The sequence below is a fragment of the Conger conger genome, chromosome 2 (assembly GCF_963514075.1).
Source record: "Conger conger chromosome 2, fConCon1.1, whole genome shotgun sequence".
Classification (NCBI taxonomy): Eukaryota; Metazoa; Chordata; class Actinopteri; order Anguilliformes; family Congridae; genus Conger; species Conger conger.
The window spans coordinates 1,375,248-1,386,765 of NC_083761.1; positions in this window are offsets into that span (position 1 = coordinate 1,375,248).

Here is an 11,518-nt window from a genome sequence, read left to right on the forward strand (position 1 = left end):
GCGCCAGATAATCATGTTCGTGGTCCAACCCGCTGTGAAGGGTTTCCGTTTATGCAGCAGCTCATCAGTAAAGTTAATAAAAACGCGCTGACCTGGTGCGGCGCACGTTAAACCAGAAAATGCAATGTCCCCCGTCATTAGAGTGAATGTACAGAACGGACGAAACAAAATGCCAAGATTGAGTTTCAGAGTGTCGCCAACAGTCCATAGCGTAGTGCAGCAGTTTGTGTGATACTACGTACTAACGTAGCCTACAGCACCTCCAACGTTGGCCGACTAATAGAAATGTCAAAAACTGATATGATATGGAATGGTCGGCCATGTTCCAGATTGGATGTAAGTAAAGACATTGTGTTAGCCTCTGTGTAACTCCTACCAGCTGCGTCTTAACGCTTAACCACGAGATAAAGTCCTTTAGGCTTTCAAATGCAAATGTATTAAGAGTTTCTTTAAATATTTCTGTAGAGTCTTATAATTACCATCAGCAGCTAGTGAGTCAGTTCGTGAATCAGCGTGTTTGTATGTTTATAGAACATTGAGTCGTAGTGTAAAAAAGTACCTGACGCTGATTTTTATATCCAGTTTTTTCTTTGATACATAAATGCAGTTTTATTATATGTTTATATTTAAAAATGTATGTCTTTTTTAATATATGTCTTTTTCACCTCTGATTCTGAAAAAATACTCTGATGTGCAAATAATACTTTTGCGATGGAATAAAAAAACATTATTTGTACTTCTCTCCGTGCGCTTTTTTCTTTCTTTTTTTCTTTTTTTGTTCTCCTTTTGTAACAAAATCATGGAAATATATGTCACATATTGGCACTATTCTTGTTTGGAAATTATTCAAGTGAGTGGAGACAACCGTATCAGATTTAACCGAGCCAAACTACCGGGTTCCATGGGGTTCTGACCTGCTGATTGGCACACACGCGCGCACACACACACACGGGGCGCCCCGTAAAAAAGACTGCTTACAGGAAAGATTTATAGCGTTCCCTGACGTGTTTACAGAGGCTAAGAGTGCAGGGGGGAGGCAGGGGATTAATCCCAAACGCTAAAACAACACAGAAGTCTCTGGAAACCCGACCGGCGCTGAACACGCCCCCTCCTGGCGCGCGCTCGCTCCTCGTTCGATGACTCAGTGGAAACCGCAGCGCAGCGACCGTGACGGGGAAGGTGAAGTTTGTGTTTTCTGGAAGTTTCCGCCCCCACCCGAACCGTTGGATGTAGGCCAGATGAAAGCCCGGTCCTGTGTTAGGACACGTGCCTGGGGGTTTGCGGGGAGCCCGGAGCGCTGATGGGAAGAAAATTTGGGATTTGGGAAAGGACCCAGTGCTTGCGCAACTTTCCACCACTGCTGGGGTGAAACGCGCCGCGAGGAGATCGCAGCGAAGTGGAGCGCGACACGCGATGTGTCACGAAGTCACCTGCAACCTGTTAGCGCGTTACGTTATATTACCACGAAAGCCCCTCAGAGATAAATAATATTTTTTCTGCCGGGAAACCCAACAGGCAGCGCGATTAAAATCATGCATATTACAAAGAAAGAAAAAACAAGATAATTAGGAACATAACGCCGGGTTGTTACACCGTGCACACAGCTATCCGTCATGGCCTTTAATAGCCTATCAGGACACATGAAGCAGCATTCTCTCTCTGTCACATTCTCTCTCAGGTCATTCGGTCTGAACAACAGCTGAACCTCTTGACCAAATCTGCATGCTTTTATGCATTTAGTTGCTGCCACATGATTAGCTGATTCTTGTACTCACAAGTTGGTGTACAGGTCTACCCAATAAATTGCTCACTGCGTGTATATTACTGCTTTGCATGATTGACATTACATTACATTACTGCCTTATACCACCTGCTGTATACTACTAATATATTATTCTCTACCAGGGGTCTGCAACCCTGGTCTTGGAGAAAATATATGTTATTGTCCTCTGTATTTGACCCATAGTTACTGAGGACCCATCCTAGTCACTGAGGACCAGTGGGCAGCCACAGTGCAGCACCCGGGGACCAGCTCCAGTTGTGAGGCCAGTGCCTTGGTCAAGAACAATGGCAGGAGCACACCTGACCTGACATGAGCAACAGTATTGGCTGTTAAACCCCATGAAAGTGAGGTCACATCAACCTGCTTTAACTGACTGATTAAGCGCTGAGTAACTACAATTCCCAGCAGACCCTCTGGCTGTCCAGGGGATTTCATTCATGCTGTATTTTTCAGACGGCATATTCCAGAAATCAGGCACAGGGGTTTGGGTGGTAGTTTGTGACTGAAAGGGCGGCCTGTAGCGTAGTGGTTAAGGTAAATGACTGGGACCCGCAAGGTCGGTGGTTCGATTCCCTTAACCCTGCATTGCTCCAGAGGGGATTGTGTCCTGCTTAGTCTAATCAACTGTAAGTCGCTCTGGATAAGAGCGTCTGCAAATAATCTAACGAAAGGACACTGATAGTTTACACACTGCAGCCGAAACGGGGCTGTGGCAGTCCCTGGGCAGAGGGTGTGTGCTCCAGCGTGTGGGGAGTGTATCTGTGCATGTGCCTCGTGCACGTGCCTCGTGCGCGCCGGAGAATACCTGCTGTGTAATTCCAGGCATTCTTTCAGAGTAAAATGACTCCCATCGGGGAATTTAATGGGGAGTGTATTACTGTGTATCTCTGCCTATTTATAGATCCTGTTACTGGTCTTCAGCGAATGCAAGTGAGTCTGGTTATTTTAGGGGTGAGTTAGTGAGCAGAATTTATTTAATTTAGTGCAGAATGTCCCCCCCCCCCCCCCCCCCCCCCCGCTCCTGAGTAAACCTTGTCTGAGCAGTGGTAGGTGGGAGAGGCAGCTCTAAATGTGAGCATGGTTATTTAGCTTTCCTGACGCCAAATAAACTTGCGCTAACATAACATTTGTGCCATATATCTTTCAGCTCAGACTTATGAATAGGTCCTACTGGCAGGAGGGAGCTGGGGGTGGTGTTTAAAATGGAGAGACTCAGGGGTGCTGGGGGCTCATCCTGCTAAGGCTCTGTTCCAGTGTGTGGATGGGCCCCATGGTCTGGTATCTGTTAAGACTCTGTTCCAGTGTGTGGATGGGCCCCATGGTTTGGTATCTGTTAAGGCTCTGTTCCAGTGTGTGGATGGGCCCCATGATCTGGTATCTGTTAAGGCTCTGTTCCAGTGTGTGGATGGGCCCCATGGTCTGGTATCTGTTAAGGCTCTGTTCCAGTGTGTGGATGGGCCCCATGGTCTGGTATCTGTTAAGACTCTGTTCCAGTGTGTGGATGGGCCCCATGGTCTGGGATCTGTTAAGGTTCTGTTCCAACCCTGTTCCTATTTTACCCTAATTTGGCACACCTGATTCTACTAATTAACAGCCCAGTGAGATCTCTATCTGTTGAATATGGTGTGCTTTGTCAGGGTTGGAGTTAAAACCTAAATCGGGTTGGACAACCCGGCAATAAAAGATTCAGTCCTCATGAAACTGTCTACTAAAAGGCAAAACGGAGGCTGCTGCCAAATACAGATGCATCACCTGTGGCTTTGAGGGAGGTTGATGTGTACAGAATTCAGCGTTAAACTCAACAGCACCAGCTGAACCAGCTTTGATGACCATAGCATTTATGCCTTGCGGTTACTATGGTGTGAACCAGCGCCACTGAACTCCCCAGTGTTATTTTCTTTAACCGTGCGCTACACCACCTGATTTCACGCGTATCTGAAACAAGCAGGTGAAGTAATGAATGAAATCGGGTGGTGTAGCGCGCGGCAGGAGCAAATACCTGCAGACACTGAGTAGCGTAGCGCTGGCTGTAACAGAAAGGGCCTGAGATTATTTTAAGTAAAAAAATAAAAGCCCCAGTAAGAAGGCTAATTGGTCGAATGTATAAACATGGCACTCACACTTTTATGAGAGCGTTTGGTGAAAGCAGGGTTTTAAATGTATTTGCATGTTTTTCTGACAAGGGCCGAGAACTGCTGGTTTTCCATCCTCGTTTTACCTGGGAGTCAGGTGTGAAGACAATCTGGACAATCAGAACTAACTGTTCAGTTAATTACCCGGAGCTGTTAAAATAAAACCAGGGCTGAGTTTGGATTCGTAATAAACGCTTCTGTCCCTGCTATGAGGTCAATTTACTGTCTCAGCATTGATGAGTTTACTAGCTGATACTCAGCTTCTGATACTGACTCTACCTGTCTGAATAAAAAAAAAAAGGAAAAAAGCCAAATGCATAAGGAAGTTGGACTGTCAGCTCTTTTTCTTGTTGTGAAAAAAAGACATTACTCCAGCTCGTGGGACAAAATAAAATTGAAGCAAATCGGCACTGTGTTCAGAAGCGGGGAAGACCGGCGTAATAAGCAGCTACACACATCGCCTGGTAAATGCCTGCAGCTTCTAAGAACTATGGGCGTGAATATGTGGACCATAAAACCTCACACGAGGCCTATCGGACGCCTAGACTCCGGCCCAATGGGGAAAGCGCACGGCAGGTAATGGTTCCCCTGTAACTTTCCCAGATCAAACACAGCATTGCGTCTTTTTTATGTAGCATACTGCAACTCCCAGGAATCGTGGATTTGGGAAAATGGATACGTTAGGTCTACTTTTCAAATTCCTGTACTCTGTGTAACGAAGCTTCCTGGAATGGCTTTCAATCCAGTCCACTTCACACGAAGTATTTTTGCGCATTAATTATGTAAGTAGAGACATGTCGGACAGCTCCGTAGCCTAATCCACGTCTTTACCCCTCCCTTATTAAATTCCTTTCTTGTTTTGTACGGAGCACTATTCCTGCCACATTATTAAACTTGTCGGTGCAAACAAAACCACGATCTGCCACATGAGCTGGGCCTATTACAGAAATGTTAAAGATTTAAAAAATAAATACATACGAACTGTGTTGGGGGAGAGAAGGTGCGTACACACAGGCTCTCCGTAAGAGATACAACTTTCAATTAAAATAGTCACACCAACCTGGAAATAATTACATTAGTAGTGAGCTTTATTGCATTGTTATACACGTTACGCACAGGTTTGATGATAACATGTTGCATTCAGTTGAAAATCTGCACGATAAATACAATGAACATATTAAGTTACTTAAACTATTAATGCATGGACAAGCCCTTGTACTATTATCTTATAAATGTCTATTTTCTCACATTTCGGAATGATCATGAATTTTCCTATTGGTCAATAATTGTTTGTGGCGAGGGTCAAGTTGAATATGCAGAAACATTGGTGACACCTGGTGGCAGTAAGAAGCTATTGCATCCAGTGGCGCTTGATACGTAAGGGATAATACCCTATGAATGAATCAGTTATGATGAAATAATTGTCCGACAGGGTGGTGCTCGCGTCGTGCCGTTTACCACCCTGAAGGGCAATTATTTCCTCATAACTGACTTATACCACGGGTAACTTGCCAAAGTAATGTAGTTATGGGCAATTTATTTTTAGTTTAGAAACAAATGTACTAATAGAAGCAAATTGTCAGCGGGAGAAATAATGGCCCCTGTTGCTGAGAGAAAATAAAATCTCAGCCTAAAATTGCCTGTTGCAACTGAAAGCCAACTGCATCATCGCCGAAGAAAAGTTCACTTGCTCACCAACGCCCCAAGGAAATAAAATGTTAAGAAATCGACTTATGTTAGCTCGCAAAATAAAAGGAAGAAATTTATAGAAATTTGACGCTGTATTGCAGACTTCAGAGCCATTCCCAAGACCTCAATATTTTGTTGAGTTTTACAGCACAGCTGTATAACTCAGCTGCCACGTCGTGTTCTTGCAGCCAGTCCTGCAAACTTCACGCTACATGTAGTTCACAGAGAATATCAGAGCACTTCTATATTTGAGTATCTCGGGGCGTTCCGTGTCCCAGTATATTCCTTTATGCTTGCAACAATTTCTGTTGTTTTGCGTAGTGACGTACACGTACAGACGTTTGATCATTCTCTCCTCACGTGTGTGCTGGAAGTCAAGTCATGAGTTAAAACGCTTGGTTACATTATGTTTTAAACATCTTCCATGGTTATCTCTCCGACAATACAATGTGTAGCCTAACGCAATGCAATGTAGCCTACAGTTACCGTTTTTTTTAACAGGTCGGTTATAACCGGACTACTTGCATGAATTCGAAATGCATTTCTGCACGGGGAGGCCAGCACGAAGTCCCCGGACTCAGCGTCCATAGTACGCGCTGTCATGGAAACAGTGTCCGAATGAGCACACTTGCCCACTATTGAGTATACAAGTCGCATACTCAATAGTAATCCTTATTCAGACACTGACAGTGTCTCACCAGCTACTGAAGAAACAGCGGACTCTCGAAATATTGAATTGGTTATAAACCAATTAAATGAGTTAAATTGGACTTTAAATTCATTAAAATTTAAAGTCCTCTTTTGCTGTAAATGAGCGTGCATGCTCAGTCAACCTACCCTGTAGAAAGGTTAATAAATCATCTGTAATGCAGTTCTGTGGTCTACCTGAGGTTTAAACTCCAGCTAAGCACGCTGCAGGTCACCTGCTGTGTTCTCACCTGTGTGCTCGCCTCTCTAGCCGAATGTAGACTTCCATTTTTGGTCGAGAACTGGCTTTCAACCCTTGCGTATCATCTTTTTGTGTTTTAAAAAAACATTTTTTGTTAATGACGCAAGAAGCGATGTAGCAGCGGAGGCATAATAAAGAGCATCTGTATAAACTATCCGCCGAAGAACGTGTCCACAAACAAAGGTTGTGTTTTTATTGGCAAAGCTAGTCTGAAGAAGCGTGGTTGTGAGCTCTTAAGACAATAAACGTGACTGAGCGAACGCGCCTGCCGGCTGGATTTGAGGTGAGCCAATCCAGGCAAGGCCTGGCGCTCAGCACTGATCCTGGGTCAGTTTAAACACCGCCACACAACTGTAAATTTTAGCATCAGGGCAGATTTACTGATCCGGGCTCAGCACGCAGTGGTTCAACGCTGAGTGCCAGCTGCAACGCATCTTCTGGCCAGTAGATGGCACCATTCCTTCAGACAAAGAATATAGAGGAAGGGAGACAGAATATAGAGCCGTGGTGCCTCGCTGGCAAGGACGGTGGTTCAATATGGACAGCACTGTCGCCTCCCACTGAGAAGGTCCCCGGTTAGAATCCTGTCCAGGTCCTTTCTGTGTGAAGTCAGCATGTTCTCCCTGTGTCTGTGTGGGTTTCCTCCCACAGTCCAAAAACAAGCAGCAGGATAAGTGGAGTATAAACTGCCAGTATGGTGTGTGTGTGCCCTGTATGCGCCCAGGGTGTTCCCATGGCCCCCATATTTACTTTTTTAATTTTTTAATTTTGCAGACGCTTTTTATCCAAAGTGATTTACAAGTGCATAGGGTCTTCCACAAGTGTAAGCATCACATCCATAACTAGTAAAATACACATAAAGTGCTGTTCTAAACAAAATAAATACAGTCATCATAAGTGCTCATTATTATTATTATATATATTTTTTATTATTATTATTTTTGGGTTAGAGATGAGGGATATCAGAAGGGGGCGGGTCAGGAGGGAGGACTAAGGTAGAGTTTGAAAAGGTGTGTTTTTAGTCTGCGTCAAAATAGGGGGAGGGATTCTGCTGTCCTGACAGTGGTAGGCAAGTCATTCCACCACTGAGGAACCAGAACGGAAAACAGGCGTGAACGTGCAGCTCGACCGCCAGGTGTACGTAGAGAGGGAACCATAAGGCGACCAGAGCTGGCAGACCGGAGTGGTCCAGCTGGGGAGTAGGGAGTGATCAAGGATTGTGGAGTGATTCAGGATTGTAGGAATACGCGAGTCAGAACGTGGAGGAAGGGTACTGACCCTCCTGGGAGCTGCACTCTGGACTCAGAACCACACAGTCACTCAGAACCACACACACAAACACACTCCAGTTCTTCCTCTTCATATTTTATTATTAAAGGAAACAGTGAAACAGTCAATTAATTTTGAAAAAGGGGCTGTTATTTTGGTCACACTTTACAATAAGGTTACATGAATTGGCATTAACTAACGCAGTTGTTAACCAACTACTGAGAAGTTAATCTGCACAGCTCTGTTAATCTGTTCTACCTTTTATCTGTACAGTTAGCCTAATACTGACTTTTAGATCGTACATTATTAAGTATTAATTCAACTCTTTGTCTGAGTCCACATTGGATAAAAAGCACTCTATTGGCATCAATAAACCTCAGTAGTATACAGTACAATAAGCAAGATCGCTGAATTAATATAAACCAGTTTAAGTAGCTATGCTATTCAGCCGTTAAGTATTCAGTGGAAAATGCAGAGGACTAAGCCGTCTCCTTTGAACACTTCTCAAAGAACCGCGGCGTTTCTTTCGATGCTGAAGGCAATGCACGAGGAACTGATGGCCTCACAACATCATCCATTCAGTTCCTGATGCAGTATCTCCGACACCAGAACGCCTCGCGCTCGCCTCGGCCATCTGCTCCTTCCGCAGCAAAACAAAACCATTCTGGAAAGAGATTAGCCTCGACGCGGCAAAGCTAAAAGTCGACAACAATAAATAGTTAGACCTCTAAAATAAAAAAGGGGGAAGAACGGATGGGTGAATGAATGAAAACGACAGGAAGAAAGAATGAAAAGAAAGGCTGTGTGGCCACAGAATAACTTTTGGCCGGGCGAGTTTAACCTCATTAAGACACGCTTCTCTAATCGTCGCGACGTCTTCATTCAGAAGGCGGGGTTTTCCGAGGCTTTGGCGACAGCTCGTGCCCATCGATCGGCCCGCGCCAGCGCGAGGAAATCGCTGCGTTTAGCATAATCCCAGCGGCCGCCGTGAGGGGGGAGTCGGCACGGCTCACAGTTGCCAGCTGAGATTATGCGAGATCGCAGCCGTTGAGCAAAAAGGCGTGTCGGACACGGGGATGGCTTCTGTGGAGAGGTACAACGACATCGGCACACACCTTCCCGCAGGAGAGAAAGCCACACGCTGGAAACGCGTGTCAGTGGCAGTGACAACACTGCGTCAATATGTCATACGGCGGCGTGTCCAAGGAGTCAGCTCCTTTGAACAGAACGTGAGCTAGCATGAAGCCAAAGCACTAGCCATTCCTTAAACTGCTTAAACTGCTGAGCATAAACCCGACATAGCGTTGTATTCCTTTAGGCCTATGTATTTTTTTTAAACCAGAACATCTGTTGGACAATACACCACCGGTCAGGCAATAATCGTCCACTTAATATGTTCCCAGCATTACTGGAGCTTTTACAGTTTTGTCCTGTTTAAGGCAAACTGTGTTTTTCCCCCTGATAAAGATGAAAATTACACCTGGTTTTAGTAATCTTAAATTTAGCAGGATTTTCAAAATACTTAGAATTTTAGGCTAAGACTTAGTTTTGGACAGACTGATAAAATGAAAACCCCCCCTTTACTCACAGACAGTGGTGTAGTGAGGCGTGTCCATTTTAGGAATGAGCTGGCAGTGTAGATGAAGGGCACAGGACAGACAGACTGCAGAATCTCTCCAGGTAAATGTGAGGAATTAAAACACAACACAGTTGCCTGCAGAGATTACCCAGTCTGACCTTGGCCCTGATATCAAAATTACCTGCATTATAAACACACATACCCACACACCTGTATTATACACACACACACCTGTATTACAAACACACATACCCACACACCTGTATTATACACACACACACCTGTATTACAAACACACATGCCCACACACCTGTATTATACACACACACACCTGTATTACAAACACACATGCCCACACACCTGTATTATACACACACACACACACACACACCTGTATTACAAACACACATACCTGTATTATACACACACACACATGCACACACACACAAACACGTGTATTACACACACACACACACACACACACACACACACACAAACAAGTGTATTACACACACCCCAGACAGACAAATCCCCCCCCCCACACACACACCCCTTGCTCAGGGACATTTCGACACCCAGGGCGGGGAATCGAACCAGCAACCCTCTGACTGCCTGATGACCACTCTCCTGGGCTAATGTTGGCCCCCATATTGTTCCTGCTTGTGACTCTGCTGCTCATGCACCCGTCTGTGTCTGCTACACTGTGCAGGGCCATACCAACACACAGGCTAGTGAGCCAAGTTTACGGCAACTTCCTAATAAACAGCCAATTAGTGCAACGTTCTAATAAACTAGCTAATAAGCTAAGTCACTGTCAAATTCAGAGCATTTGTGTGTCTAACAGGATACATTTCTCTCATAGTCCACGAGACTGTAAATACACTGGAGCAGTGGTCTCCATCCCTGGTCCTGGAGGGCCACAGGGTGTGCTTGTTTTTTGTTGCTACTTGCCACTTAAAGAATCAACCAGAGCAGTTGATTACACAGTTAACTCACCTCACCTGGGTACCTGGGTCTCAACATGCTGCTGATTTTAAAGTGAGACCCGGTCGCGCTCCAGGACCAGGGTTGGAGGCCCCTGCTCTACAGAATGCTGACGTTGTGTCACTGCTTGCTGGGCGGAGTTTGACCCTTTCCTCTGACGGCCGAGCTCCCGCACACAAAGCGCTCGGACAGGAAGACGCTCGTGAGCAGGGCCGTCTCCTCCAGCAGAGTCGCCCTCACAAAGCGCTCGGACAGGAAGACGCTCGTGAGCAGGGCCGTCTCCTCCAGCAGAGTCGCCCTCACAAAGCGCTCGGACAGGAAGACGCTCGTGAGCAGGGCCGTCTCCTCCAGCAGAGTCGCCCTCACAAAGGAAGTGTGCCACAAACAAGCCCAGGGTCAATCAGCTCACCGGAGAGAGGGAGGGAGGGAGGGGGAGAGGGGGAGAGGGAAAGAGGAAGAGAGGGGGAGAGAGAGGGAGAAGGAGAGAGGGACAGAAAGAGAGGGAGGGAGGAAGGAAGGTGGACAGAGAGGGAGAGAGAGAGAGAGAGAGAAAGGGGGGACAGAGAGGGGGAGAGAGAGAGGGAGAGAGAGAGGGACACAGATACCTCCAGCTGGGGTCCAAGAGGGGTGTCTCAAAAGCAGCTGGTACATGCCCTCTCTCCTGATAAAGAGCCCATTCTACCAGCCCAAAATCCCTCCTTTTTTTGGGGAGGGAGGGGGCGCAGGTCTAAGGTCTGCCGGTTGCCATGGTGACGGCGCTGGGGGGCACGTGTCCCATTGTTGGACTCTGTCCGTGGAGGTGAGGGTGTGTGTGTGTGTGTGTGAGTGTGTGTGTGAGGGTGTGTGTGTGGAGGAGGTGAGGGTGTGTGTGTGTGTGGAGGAGATGAGAGTGTGTGTGTGTGTCAGTGTGTGTGTGTGGAGGAGATGAGAGTGTGTGTGTGTGAGTGTGTGTGTGAGGGTGTGTGTGTGGAGGAGGTGAGGGTGTGTGTGTGTGTGTGGAGGAGATGAGAGAGTGTGTGTGTGTCAGTGTGTGTGTGTGGAGGAGATGAGAGTGTGTGTGTGTGTCAGTGTGTGTGTGTGGAGGAGGTGAGTGTGTGTGTGTGAGGGTGGAGGAGGTGAGAGTGTGTGTGTGA